General features: G+C 52.3%; 1 long non-coding RNA gene across 1 annotated transcript; it reads left to right on the top strand.

The window, feature by feature from the left end:
- The first annotated feature begins 10438 nt into the window (after positions 1–10438).
- Positions 10439–21728, top strand: LOC140494030 (uncharacterized). The gene is made up of 2 exons (XR_011963851.1): positions 10439–10648; positions 20088–21728. It is a non-coding gene; the product is annotated as an uncharacterized lncRNA (long non-coding RNA).
- The last annotated feature ends 427 nt before the right edge of the window (positions 21729–22155 follow it).

The raw sequence follows: 22155 nt of genomic DNA, 5'->3' as shown, positions 1-22155 counted from the left end.
CCTCTCTGTCCCTCTCTCTCTCTGTCCCCCCTCTCTCTGTCCCCTCTCTCTCTCTCTTTCCCCCCCTCTCTCTGTCATCCTCTCTCTGTCGCCCTCTCTCTGTCCCCTCTCTCTCTTTCCCCCTTCTCTCTCTCTGCCTCTCTGTCGCCCTCTCTCTCTGCCCTCCTCTCTCTCTGTCCCCCACTCACTCTGTCCCCTCTCTCTCTGTCACCCTCTGTCTCGTTCCCCCTCTCTCTGTCATCCTTTCTCTGTCGCCATCTCTCTGTCGCCCTGACTCTCTGTCTCCCTCTCTCTCTGCCCTCCTCTCTCTCTGTGCCCTTCTCTCTCCGTCCCCCTCTCTCTCTGTCGCCCTCTCTCTCTGCCCTCCTCTCTCTCTGTGCCCTTCTCTCTCCGTCCCCCTCTCTCTCTGTCCCCTCTCTCTCTGTCCCCCCATCTCTCTGCCCCCCCCTCTCTGTCCCTCTCTCTCTCTCCCCCCCTCTCTCTGCCCCCTCTCTCTCTCTTTCCCATCCTCTCTCTGTCATCCTCTCTCTGTCGCCATCTCTCTGCCCCCTCTCTCTCTGCCCCTCTGTCTCTCTGTCCCCTCTCTTTGTCACCCCTCTGTCTGGCCCCGCTCTCTCTGCCCCCATGTCTCTGCCCCCCTCTCTCTGCCCCCCTCTCTCTCTGCTACCCTCTCTCTCTGTCCCCCTCTCTATCTCACCCCTCTCGCTGTCCCCATCTCTTTGTCCCCCTCTCTCTCTGTCCCCCGTCTCTCTGTCGCTCTCTCTCTCTCCCCCCTCTCTTTGTCCCCCCTCTCTCTGTCCCCCCTCTCTCTGTCGCACTCACTCTGTCCCCTCTCCTTCTGTCACCCTCTCTCTCTCTTTCCCCCTCTCTCTCTCTGTCCCCCCTCTCTCTGTTCCCCGCCCTCTCTGTCCCCCTCTCTCTCTGTACCCCCTATCTCTGCCACCCTCTCTCTGCCCACCTCTCTCTGCCCCCTCTCTCTGCCCCGTCTTTCTCTGCCCCCACTCTCTCTGTCCCCCCTCTCTTTGTCACCCCCTCTCTCTGTCGCACTCTCTCTGAGCCCCTCTCTCTGCCACTTTCTCTCTGTCCCCTTCTCTTTCTGTCACCGTCTCTCTCTCTGCCCCCTCTCCCTACCACTCTCAATCTCTCTCCCCCTCTCTCTGTCCCCTTCTCTCTTTGACCCCTACTCCCTCTGTCCCCATCTCTCTCTGTCAGCCTCTCTCTCTCTCCACCTCTCTCTGTCCCCCTCTCTTTCTGTCCCCCCCTCTCTGATGCCCTCTATCTGACCCCTCCCTCTCTGCCCTCTTTCTCTGTCCCCCTCTATCTCTGTCCCACCCGCTCTCTGTCCCCTCTCTCTCTGTCCTCCCCTCTCTCTGTTCCCCTCCCCCTCTGTTCCCCTCTCTTTGTCACCCCTCTCTCTGTCCCCCTCTCTTTTTCCCCCTCTCTCTCTGTTCCCCCCCTCAGTCGCACTCTCTCTGACCCTCTCTCTCTGCCCCTCTCTCTGTCCCCCTCGCTCTGTCTCCCCCTCTCTCTCGCCCTCTCTCTGTCCTACACTCCCTCTCCCTCTCTCTCTGTCCCTCTCTCTCTCTGTCCCTCTCTCTCTCTGTCCCCTTCTCTCTCTGTTCCCTTCTCACTCTGTCCCCCACTCTCTCTGTCCCCTTCTCTCTCTGTACCTATCTCTCTCTCTCTTTCCCCTCTCTCTCTGCCCCTCTCTCTGTCCCCCTCGCTCTCTCTCCCCCTCTCTCTCGCCCTCTCTCTGTCCTCCACTCCCTCTCCCTCTCTCTCTGTCCCTCTCTCTCTCTGTCCCCCTCTCTCTCTGTCCCCTTCTCTCTCTGTTCCCTTCTCACTCTGTCCCCCACTCTCTCTGTCCCCTTCTCTCTCTGTACCTATCTCTCTCTCTCTTTCCCCTCTCTCTCTGTCCCCCTCTCTCTCCTACCCCTCTCTCTCTGTCCATTCTCTCTCTGTCCCCCTCTCTCTCACTCGCCCTCTCTCTGCCCCCCTCTCTCTCTGCCCTTCTCTCTCTCTATCCCCACTCTCTCTGACCCCCTCTCTCTGCCCCTCTCTCTCTGTCCCCCTCTCTCTCTCTCCCCCTCTCACCCCCCCTCTCACCCCCCCTCTTTCTGTCCCCTCTCTCCCTGTCCCCCTCTTTCTCTCTCCCCTTCTCTCTCTCTCCCCCACTCTCTCTGTCCCCCTCTCTGTCTTTCACACTCTCTCTCTCCCCCTCTCTCTGTCCCCCTCTCTCTCTGTCCCCCTCTCTTTGTCCCCCCTCTCTCTCTGTCCCCCTCTCTCTCTGTTCCACTCTCTCTGTCCCTCTCTCTCTGTCCCCCTCTCTCTCTGTCCCCCTCTCTCTGTCCCCTTCTCTCTCTGTTCCCTTCTCACGCTGTCCCCCACACTCTCTGCCGCAATCTCTGTGACCCCCTCTCTATGCCCCTCTCTCTCTGTCCTCCCCTCTCTCTGTTCCCCTCTCTCTCTGTCCCCCTCTCTTTGTCACCCTCTCTCTGTCCCCCCTGTTTTTGACCCCCTCTCTCTGTCCCCCCATCACTTTCTCCCCTCTCTCTCTCTCGCCTTCTCTCTGCCTCCCTCTCTTTCTGCCCTCCTCTCTCTCTGACCCCCTCTCTGTCTGTCACCCTCTCTTTCTGTCCCCCTCTCTCTCTGTCATCCTCTCTCGGTCGCCATCTCTGGGTATCCCTCACTCTGTCCTCCTCTCTCTCTCCCCCTCTCTCTCTCCCCCTCTCTCTCTGTCCCCTTCTCTCTCTGTTCCCTTCTCACTCTGTCCCCCCCCTCTCTCTGCCCCTTCTCTCTCTGTATCCCTCTCTCTCTGTCCCCTCTCTCTGTTCCCCTCTCTCTCCTACCCCTCTCTCTCTGTCCACTTCTCTATCTGTCCCCCTTTCTCTCTGTCGCCCTCTCTCTGACCCCCTCACTCTCTGCCCACTCTCTCTATCACTTCTCTCTCTGCCCCCCCTTTCTCTGTCCCTCTCTCTCTCTTTCCCCCCTCTCTCGGTTGCCCTTTCTCTGAACCCCTCTCTCTCTCTGCCCCTCTCTCTATGTGCCTTTCTCTCTCCGTCCCTCTCTCTCTCTCTGTCCCCCCTCTCTCTGTACCCCCCTCTCTCTCTGTCCCCCTCTCTCTCTGTCATCCTCTCTCTGTCGCCATCTCTCTGTCACCCTCTCTCTCTGTCCCCCTGTCTCTCTGCCCCCACTCTCTCTCCCACTCTCTCTCTGTCCCCTCTCTCTCTGTCCCCTTCTCAATGTGTGCCCCATCTCTCTCTCTCCCACTCTCTCTGTCCCCCTCTCTCGCTGTCCCCCCCCTCTCTCTCCCTCTCTCTCTGTCCCCTCTCTCTCTGCCCCCCCTCTCTCTCTCCCTCTCTCTCTGTCCCCCACTCTCTCTGTCCCTTGTCTCTCTGTTCCCTTCTCACTCTGTCCCCCACTCTCTCTGTCCACTTCTCTCTCTGTCCCCCCACTCTCTCACACGCCCCCTCTCTGTCCCCCACTCTCTCCACCCTTCTCTCTCTGTCCACCTCTCTCTGCCCCCTTCTCTCTCTGCCCCCTCTCTCTCTACCCCCTCACTATCTCTCCCCCTCTCTCTGTCCTCTTCTCTCTCTGACCCCCACTCCCTATGTCCCCCCTCTCTCTGTCACCCTCTCTCTCTCTCTCCACCTCTCTCTGTCCCCTCTTTCTCTGTCCCATTCTCTCTCTGTCCCCCTCTCTCTCAAGGCCATCTCTCTGACCCCCACTCTCTCTGTCCCCCTCTCCCTGCCACCTCTCTCTCTGCCCCCCTCTCTCTATCTCTCTCCCCCCCCCCTCCCCCTCTCTCTGTCCCCCTGTCTCCCTGTCCCCCTCTCTCTCTGTCCCCTTCTCTCTCTGACCCCCTCTCTCTCACCCTCTCTCTGACCCCACTCTCTCTGTCCCCCTCTCCCTGCCACCTCTCTCTCTGCCCCCCTCTCTCTATCTCTCTCCCCCCCTCCCCCTCTCTCTGTCCCCCTGTCTCCCTGTCCCCCTCTCTCTCTGACCCCACTCTCTCTGTCCCCCTCTCTGTCTGTCACCCTCTCTCTCTCTCCCCATCTCTCTGCCCCACTCTCTCTGTCCCCCTCTCTTTGTCACCCTTCTCTCTGCCCCCCCTCGCTTTGTCCCCCCTCTCTCTGCCCCTCTCTCTCCGACCCTCACTCTCTCTCTCCCCCTGTCTCTCTCGCCCTTTCTCTGCCCCCCCCCACTCTCTCTGCCCTCCACTCTCTCTGTCCCCCTCTCTCTCTGTCCCCTCTCTCTCTGACCCCCTTCTCTCTCTCTCCCTCTCTCTCTGTCCCTCTCTCTTTCTGTCCCCTTCTCTCTCTGTTCCCTTCTCAATCTGTCCCCCACTCTCTCTGCCCCCTTCTCTCTCTCTGTACCCCTCTCTCTCTCTCTCCCCCTGTCTCTGACCCCCTATCTTTCCTACCCGTCTCTCTCTCACCACTTCTCTCTCTGTTCCCCTCTCTCTCACTCGCCCTCTCTCTGTCCCCCTCTCTCCTTGTCCCCCTCTCTCTTGGTCCCCTTCTCTCTCCCCCCCCCTCTCTCTGTACCCCTCTCTGTCTCCCTCTCTCTCTGTCCCCCCTCTCTGTTGCGCTCTCTCTGACCACCCTCTCTCTCTGTCCCCCCTCTCTCTAACCCCCTCTCTCTGCCCACCTCTCTCTGTTGTCCTCTCTCTGCCCCACCTCTCTCTGTCCCCCTCTCTCTGTCACACCTCTCTCTGTTTCCCCTCTCTCTGTTGCCCTCTCTCTGCCCCCCTCTCTCTGCCCCCCTCTCTCTGTCACACCTCTCTCTGTTCCCCCTCTCTCTGTCGCCTTCTCTCTGACCCCTCTCTCTCACCCCACTTTTCTCTCTGTCACCCTCTCTCTCTGCCCTCCTCTCTCTCTGTCCCCCACTCACTCTGTCCCCTCTCTCTCTGTCACCCTCTCTCTCTATTTCCCCCTCTCTCTGTCATCCTCATTCTTCGCCATCTCTCTGTCGCCCTGTCTCTTTGCCCCCCTCTCTCTCTGCCCTCCTCTCTCTCTGTCCCGCACTCACTCTGTCCCCTCTCCTTCTGTCACCCCCTCTCTCTCTTTCCCCCCCCTCTCTGTCATCCTCTCTCTGTCGCCATCTCACTGTCGCCCTCTCTCTCTGTGCCCCCACTCTCTCTCTCCCCCACTCTCTCTCCCTCTCTCTCTGTCCCCCTCTCTCTCTGCCCCAACTCTCTCTCTCCCTCTCTCTCTGTCCCTCTCTCTCTCTGTCCCCTCTCTCTGTCCTCCCCTCTCTCTGTTCCCCTCTCTCTCTGTCCCCCACTCTCTCTCGCCATCTCTCTGTCGCCCTCTCTCTCTGTCCTCCACTCTCTCTGTCCCCTTCTCTCTCTTTAGCCCTCTCTCTCTCTCCCACTCTCTCTGCCCCCCACCTCTCTCTCTCCCCGTCTCTCTGTCCCCCTCTCTCTCCTACGAATCTCTCTCTGTCCCCTTCTCTCTCTGTACCCCTCTCTCTCACACGCCCTCTCTCTGCACCCCTCTCTCTGCACTTCTCTACCTCTGTCCTACTCTCTCTCTGTCCCCCTCTCTCCTGTCCCCCTCTCTCTTGGTCCCCTTCTCTCTCTCTCCCCCCCTCTCTCTGTACCCCTCTCTGTCTCCCTCTCTCTCTGTCCCCCCTCTCTGTTGCCCTATCTCTGACCACCCTCTCTCTCTGTCCCCCCTCTCTCTAACCCCCTCTCTCTGCCCACCTCTCTCTGTTGTCCTCTCTCTGCCCCACCTCTCTCTGTCCCCCTCTCTCTGTCACACCTCTCTCTGTTTCCCCTCTCTCTGTCGCCCTCTCTCTGCCCTCCTCTCTCTGCCCCCCTCTCTCTGTCACACCTCTCTCTGTCGCCTTCTCTCTGACCCCCTCTCTCTCACCCCACTTTTCTCTCTGTCGCCCTCTCTCTCTCTGCCCTCCTCTCTCTCTGTCCCGCACTCACTCTGTCCCCTCTCCTTCTGTCACCCTCTCTCTCTCTTTCCCCCCCTCTCTCTCTGTCATCCTCTCTCTGTCGCCATCTCACTGTCGCCCTCTCTCTCTGTGCCCCCACTCTCTCTCTCTCCCCCACTCTCTCTCTCCCTCTCTCTCTGTTCCCCTCTCTCTCTGTCCTCCCCTCTCTCTCTCCCTCTCTCTCTGTCCCCCACTCTCTCTGTCCCCTTCTCTCTCTCTGTTCCGTTCTCACTCTGTCCCCCACTCTCTCTGTCCTCTTCTCTCTCTTTAGCCCTCTCTCTCTCTCCCCCTCTCTCTGCCCCCCTCTCTCTCTCTCCCCCTCTCTCTGTCCCCCTCTCTCTCCTACGAATCTCCCTCTGTCCCCTTCTCTCTCTGTACCCCTCTCTCTCACACGCCCTCTCTCTGCACCTCTCTCTCTGCACTTCTCTACCTCTGTCCTACTCTCTCTCTGTCACCCTCTCTCTCTGTTCCCCACTCTCTCTGAACCCTCTCTCTCTGCCCCTCTCTCTCTGTCCCCCTCTCTTTGTCACCCTTCTCTCTGTCCCCCCTCGCTTTGAACCCCACTCTCTGTCCCCCCTCTCTTTGTCCCCCACTCTCTCTCTCCCCCTCTCTCTTTCGCCCCCTCTCTGCCCCCCTCTCTCTCTGCCCTCCTCTCTCTCTGTCCCTCTCTCTCTGTCACCCTCTCTCTCTGTCCCCCATCTCTCTGTCCCACTCTCTCTGTCACCCCCTCTCTGCCACACTCTCTCTCTGTCCCCTCTCTGCCCCCTCTCTCTATGTCCCCCACTCTCTCTGCCCTGCCTCTCTGTCCCCCACTCTCTGTCACACCTCTCTCTGCCCCCTCTCTGTCACCCTCTCTCTGACCCCCCTTTTCTCTCTGCCCCCTCTCTCTCTGCCCTTCTCTCTCTCTGTCCCCCACTCTGCCTGTCCCCCCTCTCTCTGTCACCCTCTCTCTCTCTTTCCCCCCTCTCTCTGTCATCCTCTCTCTCTCTTTCCCCCCTCTCTCTGTGCCAACTCTCTGTCGTGCTCTCTCTCTGTCCCCCTCTCTCAGTCCCCCTCTCTCTCTGCCCCCACTCTCTCTCTCTCCCACTCTCTCTGTCCCCCTCTCTCTCTGTTACCCTCTCTTTGACCCCCTCTCTCTCTGCCCCTCTCTCTCTACCCCCCTTACTCTCTCTCCCCCTCTCTCTGTCCCCTTCTCTCGCTGACCCCCACTCTCTCTGTCCTCCTCTCTCTCTGTCACCCTCTCTCTGTCCCCCTCTCTCTCTGTCCCCCTCTCTCTCTGTCCCCCTCTCTCTCGGTCCCCTCTCTCTCTGTCATCCCCTCTCTCTCTGCCCCTCTGTCTCTCTGTCCTCCTCTCTTTGTCACCCCTCTGTCTGTCCCCCCTCTCTTTCTCCCCACTCTCTCAGTTCCCCCCCCACTGTCGCACTCTCTCTGACCACCTCTCTCTGCCCCTCTCTCTGTCCCCTCTCTCTCTCTCTCTCCCCCTCTCTCTCTGTCCCTCTCTCTCTCTGTCACCCTCTCTCTCTGTCCCCCTCTCTGTCTGTCACCCTCTCTGTCTCCCCCCTCTCTGTCCCCCTCTCTCTCTGACCTTCTCACTCTCTGCCCCTCTCTCTTTGACACCACTTTCTCGCTGCCCCCTCTCTCTCTGCCCCTCTCTCTCTGTACCCCTCTCTCTCCCCCCCCCCTCTCTGTACCCCTCTCTCTCCTACCCTCTCTCTCTGTCCACTTCTCTCTATGTCCCCCTTTCTCTCACTCGCCTCTCTCTGCCCTTCTAACTCTCTGTCCCCCACACTCTGTCCCCCTCTCTCTCTGTCACCCTCTCTCTCTCCCTCTCTCTGGCCCCTCTCTCTCTTCCTACCCCCTCACTTTCTCTCCCCTCTCTCTGTCCCCTTCTCTCTCTGACCCCACTCTCTCTGTCCCTCTCTCTCTGTCCCCTCTCCCTCTGTCCTCCGCTCTTTCTGTTCCCCATCTCTCTCTCTGTCCCCCTCTCTCTATGTCGCCCTCTTTCTGACCCCCTCTCTCTCTCTGCCCCCCTGTCTCTGTCCCCCCGTCTCTGCTCCCCTGTCTCTGCCCCCTCTCTCTCTGCCCCCTCTCTCTCTGCCCCCCTCTCTCTCTGTCCCCCCTCTCTCTCTGCCCCCTCTCTCTCTGCCCCCCTCTCTCTCTGTCCCCCCTCTCTCTCTCCTCCTCTCTCTGACCCCCATCTCTCTGCCCCTCTCTCTCTGTCCTCCTCTCTCTGCCCCCCTCTCTCTGTTCCCCCCCTCTGTCCCCCTCTCTCTGTCCCCCTCTCTCTCTGTCCACCTCTCTCTGTCCCCCCTCTCTCTGTCCCCCTCTCTCTGCCCCCCTCTCTCTGTTCCCCCCTGTCCCCCTCTCTCTGTCCCCTCTCTCTCTGTCTCCCTCTTTCTATGTCCCCCTCTCTACCTGTCCCCCCTCTCTCTGTCCCCCTCTCTCTCTGTCCCCCTCTCTCTCTGTCCCCTCTCTCTCTGTCCCCCTCTCTCTCTGTCCCCCTCTCTACCTGTCCCCCCTCTCTCTGTCCCCCTCTCTCTCTGTCCCCCTCTCTCTCTGTCACCCCCTCTCTCTGTCCCTCTCTCTCTCTGACCCCTCTCTCTCTGTCCCCCCCTCTGTCACTCTATCTGTGACCCCCCTCTCTCTGTCCCCCTCTCTCTCTGTCCCCCTCTCTCTCTGTCCCCTCTCTCTTCTGTCCCCCTCTCTCTCTCTGTCACTTCTGTCTATGACCCCTCTCTATCTCTACCCCTCTCTATCACCCTCTCTCTGTCCCCCTCACTCTATCCCCTCTCTCTCTGACCCTTCTCTCATTATGACCTCCCCTATTCCTCTCTCTCCCTCCCTCACCTTATGTCTCCCTTCCCTCTCTCTCTCTCTTTCTCTGTCTCTCCCTGCTCCTTCGCTCTCTCTCCATCTTCTCTCACTCTCGATCCCCCTACCTTGGTCTCTCTCTCCCCACCACCCTCCGTCTCTCTCTGACTGAATCTCTCTCCCTCCTGTCCCGCCCTTCCTATCTCTCTGACACACTGTCTCCCTGGTCCTTCCCTCTCCCTCTGACCCAGAGACTGGGGGTTGGTGGTGAGGCTGCGTGTTGGGGGGGCAGGTGGTGAGATGATCGAGAGATGTGGGAATTGGGATGTGGGGAAAATCGGGTAGAGACGGAATTGCGAGAGGGAGACCGAGACGGCAGGAGAGAGAGAGGGAGGGAGGGTGAGTGGGAGAGAGAAGAATGAAGGCAAGTGGAGAAACTCATGTTAGGGGTGTGAGAGAGAGAGGGGGAGAGTGAGGCAGAAAGAATAGTGGAGGCAGGTGGGGAAACCGGGGTTGGGGACTGTCTGAGAGGTGACCAGAGAGAGTGAAAGGGAGAGGTGGTGAGAAAGAGAGAGTGTGCAGAAAGAGAGAGAGAGGGAGAGAATTGAGGAGGAAAAGTGGGGGTGAGCAATTGGGGAGTCCAGGTTGGAGTGGGGTGGGGGGCGGTTAGAGGGAGTTAAACCCAGCTCCTGAGCTCAGGGCGCGGTACCCTCCCCTTCCCTGAGGACCAGGACTTGGGGCTGAGTCTGTCTCTCTGCAGCTCAGCTTCTCCAACACAAAGACACACAACAACATCGGTCACTCTGCTGCTCGGCACGCTTTAATCAACATTTTTATTGGTTACAAATGGAAGTGATGGATCCAGTCAGTGGGATGGTGCCTTTTCTCACTGGCCTCTGAGTTGTGAGAAACATTGAAATGTTTCCCTGTAACCCCCCTGTGGGATAAGGATGCACAAACCAGCGCTACCCTCAGTCTGTTACCATAGCGACAGGCTGCTCCATCGCTGAAACACTGAACTGAAATGAGAAAATCCCGGATGGTGTGATTAATGAGGGAATTTGATGGATGGATGGATTTGGGTGAAGGGATATTTCAGCACATTCTTCAGCTGCTGCCTGAACTTAGTCTGGGTCACGGCATAAATCGCGGTGTTTGTGCAGCAACTGAGGAGCTGCAGCATTAAGCCCAATTCCTGCACAAAGGCATCGAGATACACAGACCGATACCCAAAATACCACATCCGTCTCCAAATAGAATACAGCATTAACATTGACCATAACAGGATGAAATTGGCCGAGATCACAAACAGTAAAATGATGGATTTTTTTCGGTTTCTCATTTCAGTGTCAGACTGAGCGTCCCCATTGGTGTGAGCGCGGAGTCTCCTGCGGGCTCTGCTGGTCACTATAATGTGTCTGACGGTGAGAACATTGAGCAGCAGAATCAGGAGAAATGGGACACACGGGGTTAGAATGTGGTGGAGGAACTCGATTGTGACCCAGACACTGGAGAATCGAACAGCGTCTGTTATAGCACAAAACCAGGGGCGGTTCACCAGCCAATACCGAGCCTCGAGCATAAAATAACAGGAAATGTTCTTTAAACAGCTCAGCACAGTCACTGCTCCCAGAACCACAGCCGCCGTTTTCTCACTGCAATATTTACTTTTCAGCTTCTGGCAACAAATGGCCACAAACCGATCAAAGGTGAAAGTGACGGTGAACCAGACAGAGCAGTCAGTGGCTGCATAAAGCAGGACGGCGTGGATATTACACACCGGGACGGAGTCCTCCAGGAAATAAAACTGTCCCCGATAAACAATGGGAATGTGTCTCAGGATCAGGTCGAGGATAATGACCAGGAGATCCGCCGCTGCCATGGCCCCCAGGTAACGTCTGACACATGGAGACAATCCACAATCTTTATAAAGCAGGACGTAGATGGTCACTACGTTAACTGTGAGGAAAGAAAACAAACCCATTATCCATCAGCCTGGAGGCAAAGGGACCCGTTTGATCGGGGACCCAGTGAGATTTTCAAATGTGTCCCTGTATTCAGGGATTTATTAAAATAATTGGAGCTGGAATAACAGATGGGAAGGTCGGAATTACTGACAAAAATGTGACATAAACCACAAGAATCCCTCCCTCCCCAAACACACAGAGACACATCCATAAGGACAGATGGTTTCTAGAACATTCCCACACACTCGATCACTCGAGAGCAGATATAGGTCACTCCTTCCCAGTTCCTAATACGGAGGGTGGAAACGTTGCTGTCCTGAGGGATTCTCTCCCAGTTTCCTGAAGACAAACGGAGTTTGGGAATTCCTGTATTTTGGTCTAAATTGTGGTCGATCCTGTGTCATGAAGAAATGTAAACGCAGGGAAAACGTATTCACCCCTTTAACTGCCTGAGGGGCCTTCGGAACAGTGTCTCCTTCTCCCTGGAACGGGATCTCTTCCCTCGGGATCTTATCGTTTGTTCAATTCACTGACGTCCGGCCGTTCACAAACAATGTCAGGGACAGAACGTTCCGGGGAATGGCAGTTATAGAATGTCGGGGACAGAACGTTCGGGGAATGTCAGTTATAGAATGTCGGGGACAGAACGTTCCGGGGAATGTCAGTTATAGAATGTTGGGGACAGAACGTTCCGGGGAATGTCAGTTATAGAATGTCAGGGACAGAACGTTCCGGGGAATGTCAGTTATAGAATGTTGTGGACAGAACGTTCGGGGAATGTCAGTTATAGAATGTTGTGGACAGAACGTTCAAGGGAATGACAGTTATAGAATGTTGAGGACAGAACGTTCGGGGAATGTCAGTTATAGAATGTTGTGGACAGAACGTTCAAGGGAATGACAGTTATAGAATGTTGAGGACAGGACGTTGCGGGGAATGTCAGTTATAGAATGTCAGGGACAGAACGTTCCGGAGAATGACAGTTATAGAATGTTGAGGACAGGACGTTCCGGGGAACCCCTTGACCTGTCCATGACCTTTCCCCCCTCCCCACCCCACCAACACGATGTACTGTGCCTGGACACACTGTAACATTAATGGGGTGTGAGACGGAGCGTCCAATCACAGGAATGGGAACTAAAGGCATTGCCAGATCAGGTGAAATGGTTAGATATACCACATTCTCAATCCACCTCCCAGAACCAGCCCAGACACCATATACCCAGAGGAGATATCTGTTCACTGTGGAACACTGTACAGAACAAGCCAGTGTCCTGCTCAGTACAACCCAGCAATCTGGACAGATTCATCCATTACACTGGTCAATACAATCCAGCAATCTGTCCAGAGTGGAACACTGCGCAGACCACAGCAGTGCATTGATCTATAAACCCGGACTAGATATCTGTCCAGGACGGGGAGCTGTGTAGACCATAGCAGTGCATTGATATATAAACCCGGACTAGATATCTGTCCAGCACAGGGAGCTGTGTAGACCACAGCAGGGCACTAATGTGTGAACCTGAAACAAATATCCATCCAGCATAAGGAACTGCACAGACCACATGATTGTATTATCTATAAACTTCAACCAGAATGAGTGACCAGCACAGGGAACTGTGCAGTGATCACCCGTGCATTGATCTGTAAACCAGGAGCAGTTACCATCCCAGCATGTAGGACTGTGTACACCACCCCAGTACATTGATCTGTAAACCAGGAGCAGTTACCATCCCAGTATGTAGGACTGTGTACACCACCCCAGTACATTGATCTGTATCCCAGGAGCAGTTACCCTCCCAGCATGTAGGACTGTGTACATCACCCCAGTGCATTGATCTGTAACCCAGGAGCAGTTACCCTCCCAGCATGTAGGACTGTGTACATCACCCCAGTGCATTGATCAGTAACCCAGGAGCAGTTACCCTCCCAGCATGTAGGACTGTGTACACCACCCCAGTACATTGATCTGTAACCCAGGAGCAGTTACCCTCCCAGCATGTAGGACTGTGTACATCACCCCAGTACATTGATCTGTAACCCAGGAGCAGTTACCCTCCCAGCATGTAGGACTGTGTACACCACCCCAGTACATTGATCTGTAACCCAGGAGCAGTTACCCTCCCAGCATGTAGGACTGTGTACATCACCCCAGTGCATTGATCTGTAACCCAGGAGCAGTTACCCTCCCAGCATGTAGGACTGTGTACATCACCCCAGTGCATTGATCTGTAACCCAGGAGCAGTTACCCTCCCAGCATGTAGGACTGTGTACACCACCCCAGTACATTGATCTGTAACCCAGGAGCAGTTACCCTCCCAGCATGTAGGACTGTGTACATCACCCCAGTGCATTGATCTGTAACCCAGGAGCAGTTACCCTCCCAGCATGTAGGACTGTGTATCCCACCCCAGTGCATTGATCTCTAACCCAGGAGCAGTTACCCTCCAGCATGTAGGACTGTGTACACCACCCAGTGCATTGATCTGTAACCCAGGAGCAGTTACCCTCGCAGCATGTAGGACTGTGTACACCACCCCAGTACATTGATCTGTAACCCAGGAGCAGTTACCCTCCCAGTATGTAGGATTGTGTACCCCACCCCAGTGCATTGATCTGTAATCCAGAAGCAGTTACCCTCGCAGCATGTAGGACTGTGTACACCACCCCAGTACATTGATCTGTAACCCAGGAGCAGTTACCCTCCCAGTATGTAGGATTGTGTACCCCACCCCAGTGCATTGATCTGTAATCCAGGAGCAGTTACCCTCCCAGTATGTAGGACTGTGTACACCACCCCAGTACATTGATCTGTAACCCAGGAACAGTTACCCTCCCAGCATGTAGGACTGTGTACACCACCCCAGTACATTGATCTGTAACCCAGGAACAGTTACCCTCCCAGCATGTAGGACTGTGTATCCCACCCCAGTACATTGATCTGTACCCCAGGAATAGTTACCCTCCCAGCATATAGGACTGTGTACCCCACCCCAGTGCATTCCTCAGTAATACTGTATTCGATCCCTGCCCAGTGTGGGGAAAGTTGCAGCCCATGCTGGAACTGACAGGATGTGCAGCTCCCACCCATTTACAGCTCCATGTCTCCATTGTGCCCTGACAAGGGGGTGCTGTGTGTGTGAACATCACTGCCAGAGAGACCAAGCGGGGGAATCAGTTTAAATATCATCACATGGGAGGGGTTTGGGGTATAGACAGTGAGAGGGAGATTGAGAGACAGTGTCATGGAAGGATGTGTTCCCAGGTTGCAGAATACTGAAAGCTGGACACTTCGATAACATCCTGAAACATGAGCCAGCCTTCCCAGGAAAAATGGGAAAATGGGATATTGTTGTGAGGTCAGATGATGGAGAGTTTTGGATGAGCATTTGTTCTCCAGCTTTGTAAATGGAGTCCTTCATGGCTGGAGGTACTCACCATCACCCAGATGCCCCTGGATATTCCGTGATCCCTGACACTGGGGCCATCTTTAAAAGGCCAATGGGCACATGGTTGAGCTTTCTCAGTTTGGACCTGCCCTGGACAGTTTACCCCGAGCCTGGCAAATAAGGGGCAATTACACCATGGTTTGTCAACAGGGGTACGGAGGTCCTGGTGGCTGGGCTAGTACAGAGGGGGACCATTCTCTTCCCAGAGGGGGACATACCACCAGACCCACCGAGCATGGTCTGAGCTCCCCACCCAGCTCAGTGCAGTATCTGGGGTCTGAAGAAATGTCCAGCAATACAGGACAAGCATCAATTACCTCCCCCACTCTGTCAGGATAAGGGTCACTGTATTCTCTCACCTCCCTCACACTCACGGTATATCTGTTATAGCACCAACCACCGAACAAGGCTCATGGTCCACCACTCTCACTGCCTCATGCTGCACCTTCTCTCTCTGTCTCTGTCTCTGTCTCTGTCTCTCTCTCTCTCTCCCCCCCTCCCTCCACTTCACCCCCACACTAATAACACTGCATGGAATCAACACTGTGGACTGACTCCCTCCGGACACCTCACTATGACCCCCTCCACACCGATACTCACACTAACAGTAGGACCACACCCACTCCCTCCCTCCCTCCCTCCCTCTCTTCCTCCCATTCCAGGCGAAAGAGCCTGGAAAAAGACAGAAAGGGCCAAGCCAGGTGGTGGAGTGCCCGATATCCGTTCCCTCACCCCCCCACCCCCCACCGCCATCTGGGGAGGACCCTGGTACAAGCCGGAGAGGACCGGGACGTCTCGTGTGGAGATTCTGAAACATCCACGTCCCACCGACCGAGTAAGGAGCAATGTTCAGTGAAGGGCAATTCTCACTTTAAACCCACTGGCAGTTCTGTTTCCTCCCGGCACAACTTAGAAGCTGTGGCCCTGATGCCATCTCCCTTTTGTGTCGAGCTGGTACAAATGGTGGGCTCACATCACATCGTCACCACCACTTCCCAGGAAAGGAGCACCGAGACTGCCTCCTCCACCTCCCCCAATAAACATCTCAGATACTGAAACTATTCTTCAGTGAAAAAAGTCCCAGCCGATCCAGCCTCTCCTTATAGCTCACTCCCTACTTTCCCAGCAACATCCAGGTTAATGTCTTCTCAATCCTCTCCAACTTAATAATATCAACGTCAGTAATATCAAAGAGAATAGTCAAGGTATTTTCTAAGGGTATGGGGAGTCCAAAACTAGAGGACATAGGCTTAAGGTGAGAGGGGAAATATTTAAAAGTGACCTAAGGGGCAGCTGTTTCACCCAGAGGGTGGTGTGCCTATGGAATGAGCGGGCAGGATGACCAGACTGGACACAGTATTCCAGAAGAGGTCTCACCAATGTCCTGTACAACCACAACATGACATCCCCACTCTGATACTCAAAGGTCTGACCAATGAAGACAAGTGTGTTAAACACTTTCTTAACCACACTATCTATATGAGATGCAAATTTTAAAGAATTAAACCTGACGGCCTAGGTTTCTGTACTACAGCACTGCCAAAGGCTCTACTTTTAATTGTACAGGTCCTGCTGTTGTTTGATTTACCAAATCCAGTACCTCGCATTAATCCAAATTAAACTCCATCAGCCACCCCTCAGCCCAGTGAGTGATATTAATGTCACCGCCCCCTCCCCCTTCAATTTTAAAGTGCCCATCCCTCTCCAGGAGGCCTGCACACTCCGGCCTTGATTATCACAAAGACCCTGAGCTTGGTTTGCCTTGTGTGGTTTGGGGGAGGAGGGACAGATTGCAGACACAGTCAGTGGGGAGGAGAGGCTGGACAGTAATCAGCGGCCAGGAAGAGGGGAGTCGCACATTAGAGTTGGGTAAGAGTGATCGATGTTTTGTGACCAGAAATTAAGCTCTTCCTTCGTCTCTGGTGTTCAGTAATAAATATCTAATTGAGACCCTTCATTGGGCATTACCTTCATTACCATTCTTATTTTTATTGAATCCCTGCAGTGTTGACACAGGCCCTTCGGCCCAACAAGTCTATACCAACCTTCCCAAACCATTTCCCTATATTTACCCCTGACTAATTCACCTAACCTAGAAATCCCTGAACACTACAGACAATTTAGCATGACCAATCCACCGAACCTACACAGTTTGTGGTAGGAAACTGGATCACCCATTATAAGTTCACGCAGACAAGGGGAGAATGTGTAAACTCCACACAGACAGTCACCCAAGGCTGGAATCAACCACAAGTCCCTGGTGCTGTGAGGCAGTAGTGCTAACCACCGTAGTACCCTTTGGATGATCCCTAACCAGCATTCACTGGAATCTACTCACTGCCTAAAGCAAAGGGAATTCAGTCAAATCCAAACTCTCCCAGGATGAAATCCCATTGCTCGTAGCTTGTGTGAGTACAATATCTTCAGAAGCAGAATAACGTTTTGGACAATCTCACAATTTTTCCTTTGTCACACGTTTCAATAATATTTGGACAAAGTTCTTTCAAGTTAAAATTGCAGAGATTGTGTGTGTCTGTGTGTGTCAGCATTTTTCGAAAGGGAAATATTGATTATATAATTGCAATACCCAAACAGTTTGCCATTCATCTTTCCACCATAGTTTGAGTAACATTGCTTTGGATCATGAACATGTTGTTTTAGCAGATTAAAGAAACTAGTCTGACTTGTTCCTAAAACTGACACTGACCCAGTCTGAGATCGATATCATCGGATATAACCAACCTGGTCACATTTAACATTTGTTTTGAGCAGTGGAGGAGTGGGACTAGAAAAGGAAACAGTAACCCAAAAAGCTGGGGAACTATAGACCGGTGAGCCTGATGTCAGTGGTGGGTAAGTTGTTGGAGGGGATTCTGAGGGACACGACTTACATACATTTGGGAAGGCAAGGGCTGATCGGAGTAGACAACATAGCTTTCTGCATGGGAAAGCATTGATTTGGTTGAGATTTTGAAGAGGTGACAAAGAAGATTGATGAAGGCAGTTTGGTAGGCATTGTCTATATGGACTTCAGCAAGGTGTTCATTTAAAGAACAAAGACCAAAGAAAATTTACAGCCCAGGAACAGGTCCTTCTCCCTCCAAACCTGAACCAATCCAAATGTACTGTCTAAATCTGTCGGTCAATTCCTAATCATCTGTCTCCCTCTGCTCCCCACCTCCTCATGCATCTGTCCAGACGAATCTTAAATGAATCTACCGTGCCTGCTTCCACCACATCTGCTGGAAACGCATTCCAAACGCCTACCAGCCTCGACGTGAAGTACTGACCAGGTGTATTCCCCTTAAACATTCCACCTCTCACTTTGAAAGTATGACATCTCGTTATTGAATCCTTCAACCAGGGAAAAAGCTTGTCTCTATCCATACTGTCTGTACACATTGTGATTTTGCAAACCTCAACCAGGACCCCCTCAACCTCCTTTTTTGTAGTGAAAATAAACCGAACCGACTCAGCCTCTCTTCATAGCTAGTATTTCATTCCGATTGGTAGACAGATGAGTAAGTTTCAGTCACATGGGATACAGAGGAAGCTCGTCACAATTGGCTTGAAGGAAGACGGATATTTTTCAGACTGGAGGCTTGTGAGTAGCAGTGTGCTGTAAGAATCAGTACTGAGTTCACTGTATTTCATCAATTATGTAAAGGATTTGGATGTGAATATTTGGGCCATTGTTAGTAAGTTTACAGATGACATCAGAAAGGTGGTGTAGTAGATTATCTCAGAGTACAACAAGACCGCAATTAGATGGGACAAAAGGGGCAAGGAGTGACAGATGAAGTTTAATTTAGAGAAATACGAGGTTTTTGTATTGTGTGAAAGCAAATCAAGGCAGAAATTATACACTTAATGATAAGGTCCTGGGGCGTGTTGTGAAACAAAGAGACCGAGCGATGCAGGTATTTTGTTCCTTGAAAGTGGAGTCGCAGGTAGACAGAGTGGTGCAGAACACATTTGGCACATTTGCCTTAATCAGTCAGAGCATTGAGTATAGGAGTTGTGGTGGTATGTTACATCTGTACAGGACGTTGGTGAGGCCACTTTCAGAATACTGCGTACAACTCGGTTTTCTGCAGAAATGATTTACACAAATGTCCCAGGAGTGGAGGTTTGAGCTTTAGGGAGAGGTTGATTAGGTTGAGGTGTTTCCCCCTGGAGTGTCAGAGGCTGAGGGGTGACATTATAGAGGTTTATAAAACCATCAGGGGCATGGATATTCTGAACAGCCACGTTATGCTCCCCAGGATAGGGGGTGTCCAGAACAAGAGGGCAGAGGTTGAAGGGGAGAGGGCGAATGATTTACAAGGGACCTGAAGGTAAATATTTCACACAGAGAGTGGTGCGTACATAGGAAGTGCTGTCAGAGGAAGTGCTGAAGGCGGTTACAGTCGCACATTTAAAAGTATCTGAGAGGAGGAATATTGGCCAAATGCTGGCAAATGGGACTGGATCAGATTTGATATCTGATTGGAGGGAACGGATTGGACTAATGGATGACTCTCTGATTCTACAAGAGAGATGACAAAAAATTCTGAAAGGACTTGTCAAGTCAGAATTCTCTTCACTGGAAGTTTATTTTGTCTCTATGCTCATATTGATTGAATGCTGCGTTGGGTAAATATTTGACAGAGAAGTGAATCATGCATAATGGGACACAGACAGGAAAGTGGGGCTGAGACCCCAACCTGATCAGCCACAATCTTAGTCCCTGGTAGAGAACGCTCAAAGTATCTAATGACCCACTCCTGCTCCTCAGTGTCATGTTCCTGTGTTCCATTCAGCCCCTCATACCTGCTAGACAGGAGCAGTTGGAGGCTACTTACTCCTATAACCTGGTGCACAGAAACACAGGAGACTATTCGGCCCTTCAAGACTGTCCCACATTGTTTGAGGTGATTTGGGAAATGTAATTGGGAAGCCCAGGCTGGGTATGAAAGAGGCCCCTCATCTCTCTTTGCAGAGGTCCTCCTCTCTGCAACTTGTGATTCATTTGTTGGTCATGTTGTAGACCCAGATTCACTGTGATTACAGCCCACATACCTCACCAAGCAATGGCTCACAAAATCCTCTGGTCTCCCTGACTGCAACATTCAATAACAGAACTTTCATGAAAATAACACCCACTAACTTTCAAATAATAGAATGGGAGAACATCAGAAACAGGGGCAGGTCGTTCACTCCCCAAGGCTGCCTTACCCTTCACTAAGATCATGGCTGATCTGTTCTTGGTCTCAAATCCTTTTTCATACCCAATTATTCATAGCACTCACTTCCTTGACAGGTCAATATCTATCTACCTCCTCTTCAAATACTTTCAGTCATCTTGCTCCCCAACACTCTTGAGAAGAGAAATCCACTCATTCAATCCTACCTGTTTGAAGAAAACAGTTGCTGCTCCTATATCATGGCTTATTGATGTGAACAAAAGAGGTTGACTCAAGGGTTCAGGTAAAAATGACTGGCCCCGATATCAAGGCAGTGATTAACTTCTGTTGACACCAAGGAGCTGGACTTAATGGGAATCAGAGTAAACTCTCCAGTGTTTGGTGTCAAACATGGCACAAAGTAAGATGTTCATCATCTCAGTTCTGGGTCACCTCTGTCGGAGATCGTTAGGTCAGCTTCCTTTTCTCAAAGATATTCAGCTGCTTCATCAATGTCTCCCCGACCCACCCTCCCCACCATAAGATCAGAAGTGGGGATGGTCGATGAAGATTCCACAATGTTTGGAACATTTTTTCCCCCCTCAGCTCCTGAACTGGTCTGTGTCCATTGCAGCAAGACCCTGACTCCATTGAGACTTGTGCTGTTAAAGTGTCAGTAACATTCATGTAACAGTACATTGCCACAGTAAAACAAGAGTTCATTCACCATCTAACTCTGGTTTCACAGGAATATGAGGAAGCCATTCAGCCCATTTACACTATTGGAGAAGAACAGTGACAGCCCATTCAGCGCCTTCAGCCTATTACTCAGGAAGAGAAGGAGTCTAGTGTGATGGACCACACCAGAGCCCCCCGAAAATATTTGAAGGCAGTAGCCGCGATTCTAATGTTTTCTTATTTTAAAGGAATTGTAAAGTTTCTGTTCCAGATGCAATGTGATTGGTCAAACTACTCGGTGGTAAGCAAAACACCATTTACTTAAACACAAAAGATGACACAAAACCAAAGAAAGAGGAATTTAGAATAATGTAATTACATTGGACATCTTAACAGAATAATAGATCTAGGAGCTATTACTAATGAACTATTCTAACATAGGAAACTCCCATAAACACAGCCCTTGGCAAAAAGAAATATTCAGATACAGAATGCCACAAACATTTCTCCAATCCAAGAATTAAAAACAGCAGCAAGAGAAAATTCAGAGAGAGTATCAGCTAGGAGACATTCCTTAAAGCTTCCAACTTTGTGGAGACCCCAATAGTTTCTGATGTTACTGAGAAACCAAAACCCAGTGATCCTAATCTGTGAGAGCTGGCCACACCCATTCAGACTTGATGGCCTCCCTCACTGTTACTCAAGTGGTCTTAACTAGCCAGCTTGGTAACAATCGTTCAATCTCTCTCTTAAAAAAAACAGGACAAAATGACCCCTTAAAGCTGCAGCATTGTCACACTTGTCAGCACATCGAGCTGTCAAACAGGAACCCAGTCAGGCCCTTGGCCCTGTCCAATTGGACGAGGAAGTAGCCAGTCAGTCCCTTGAGCCACTTACACAGGAACAGAAGGATGCCATTTCCACCTCAATGCGCTTACACGGGGGCAGAATTAGGTAATTTATGCTGATTCCTGATGAATGTCTTATGCCCGAAACGTCGATTCTCCTGGTTCTCGGACGCTGCCTGTCCTGCTGTGCTTTTCCAGCAATCCACTATCTACTCTGATCTCCAGCATCGGCAGTCCTCACTGTCTCCTAATTGATGCTCTAACATGATGAACAATTGGAGCAGAGGCTGCACAGAGAGATTGCTCCACGGTGTTCCTCTTGGCTCCGTGGCTTATGATACACACGTGGGACTTTAACGTGGTTTTCTCGAGGTGAGCAGGGAAGCCATATGTCTTGTGTAAAGTCTCAAGAAGGCACCTTCCATCTCCAAGAAGACAGCCTGGTGTTCTCTATGTAGGGCAGAAGTGGGTGGGAATGGCTACCTGTTTCAAATAGAAGATATTGTGGCTGCTGTTGGGGATTGTGAGCAACCTGACGTTCAGTACAGGGTTCACACGCCGACTGCACAATAACATGGGGAGAGTTAATTTAGGCATATAAACTGTTAGGAAAGTCACGTTAGACTGATGAATGGATGCTCTAAGTTCAAATAATGGTGATCTTGTTCATGTTGATCTTGTCTAGTGCACGTCCTGTTCAGTGTAACCTGTATGCCTTACCCTGTCCAAGTCTATTTCCACCCTATGATCTGTCTGGCCATGCTTCCTATGATCTTCCTCCACTGCTCATAAATAAAGTTTTTCCCTGTATTGAGATACACGTGACAATAAATCAAACCATCAATCCTGGGTAAAGTATAGAATTTCTCTCCCTGTCAATGTCTTTTTTGGAAATAAGTGATCGCTACCACTCCTCGTGTTTCAGCATCACCATTTCCTCGTCTCTCACAGTACTACAGATTAAACACTCAGCTCCTTCACTTTATTCACATGATACCATCACTGGTTTATGTGGTAAGGAGATCATTCCTTACAAAAGTGATCAAACCTGTACAGAGTGCCCCGAGTTCTCTCTCAGCAAAGCTCTACAACAGCAGGAAGATGGCTTTACTTATGTACTCGAATCATCTTACAATGAAGGACAGCATACCATTGACTGCACCCATTACTTTCACAGGGTTTGATTCGGAGCAGTCAGCATGAACTTGTGAGTGGGAGATCATGCTTCCCAAATTTCTGAGAGTCCTTTGGTGAAGTGACCAAGAAGGTTGACGAGGGAAGAGCGGTAAA

Source organism: Chiloscyllium punctatum, chromosome 23, assembly GCF_047496795.1.
Source record: "Chiloscyllium punctatum isolate Juve2018m chromosome 23, sChiPun1.3, whole genome shotgun sequence".
Lineage (NCBI taxonomy): Eukaryota > Metazoa > Chordata > Chondrichthyes > Orectolobiformes > Hemiscylliidae > Chiloscyllium > Chiloscyllium punctatum.
Note: the sequence above shows the minus strand (reverse complement) of the source record. Positions and strands in the feature narration are given on the sequence as shown.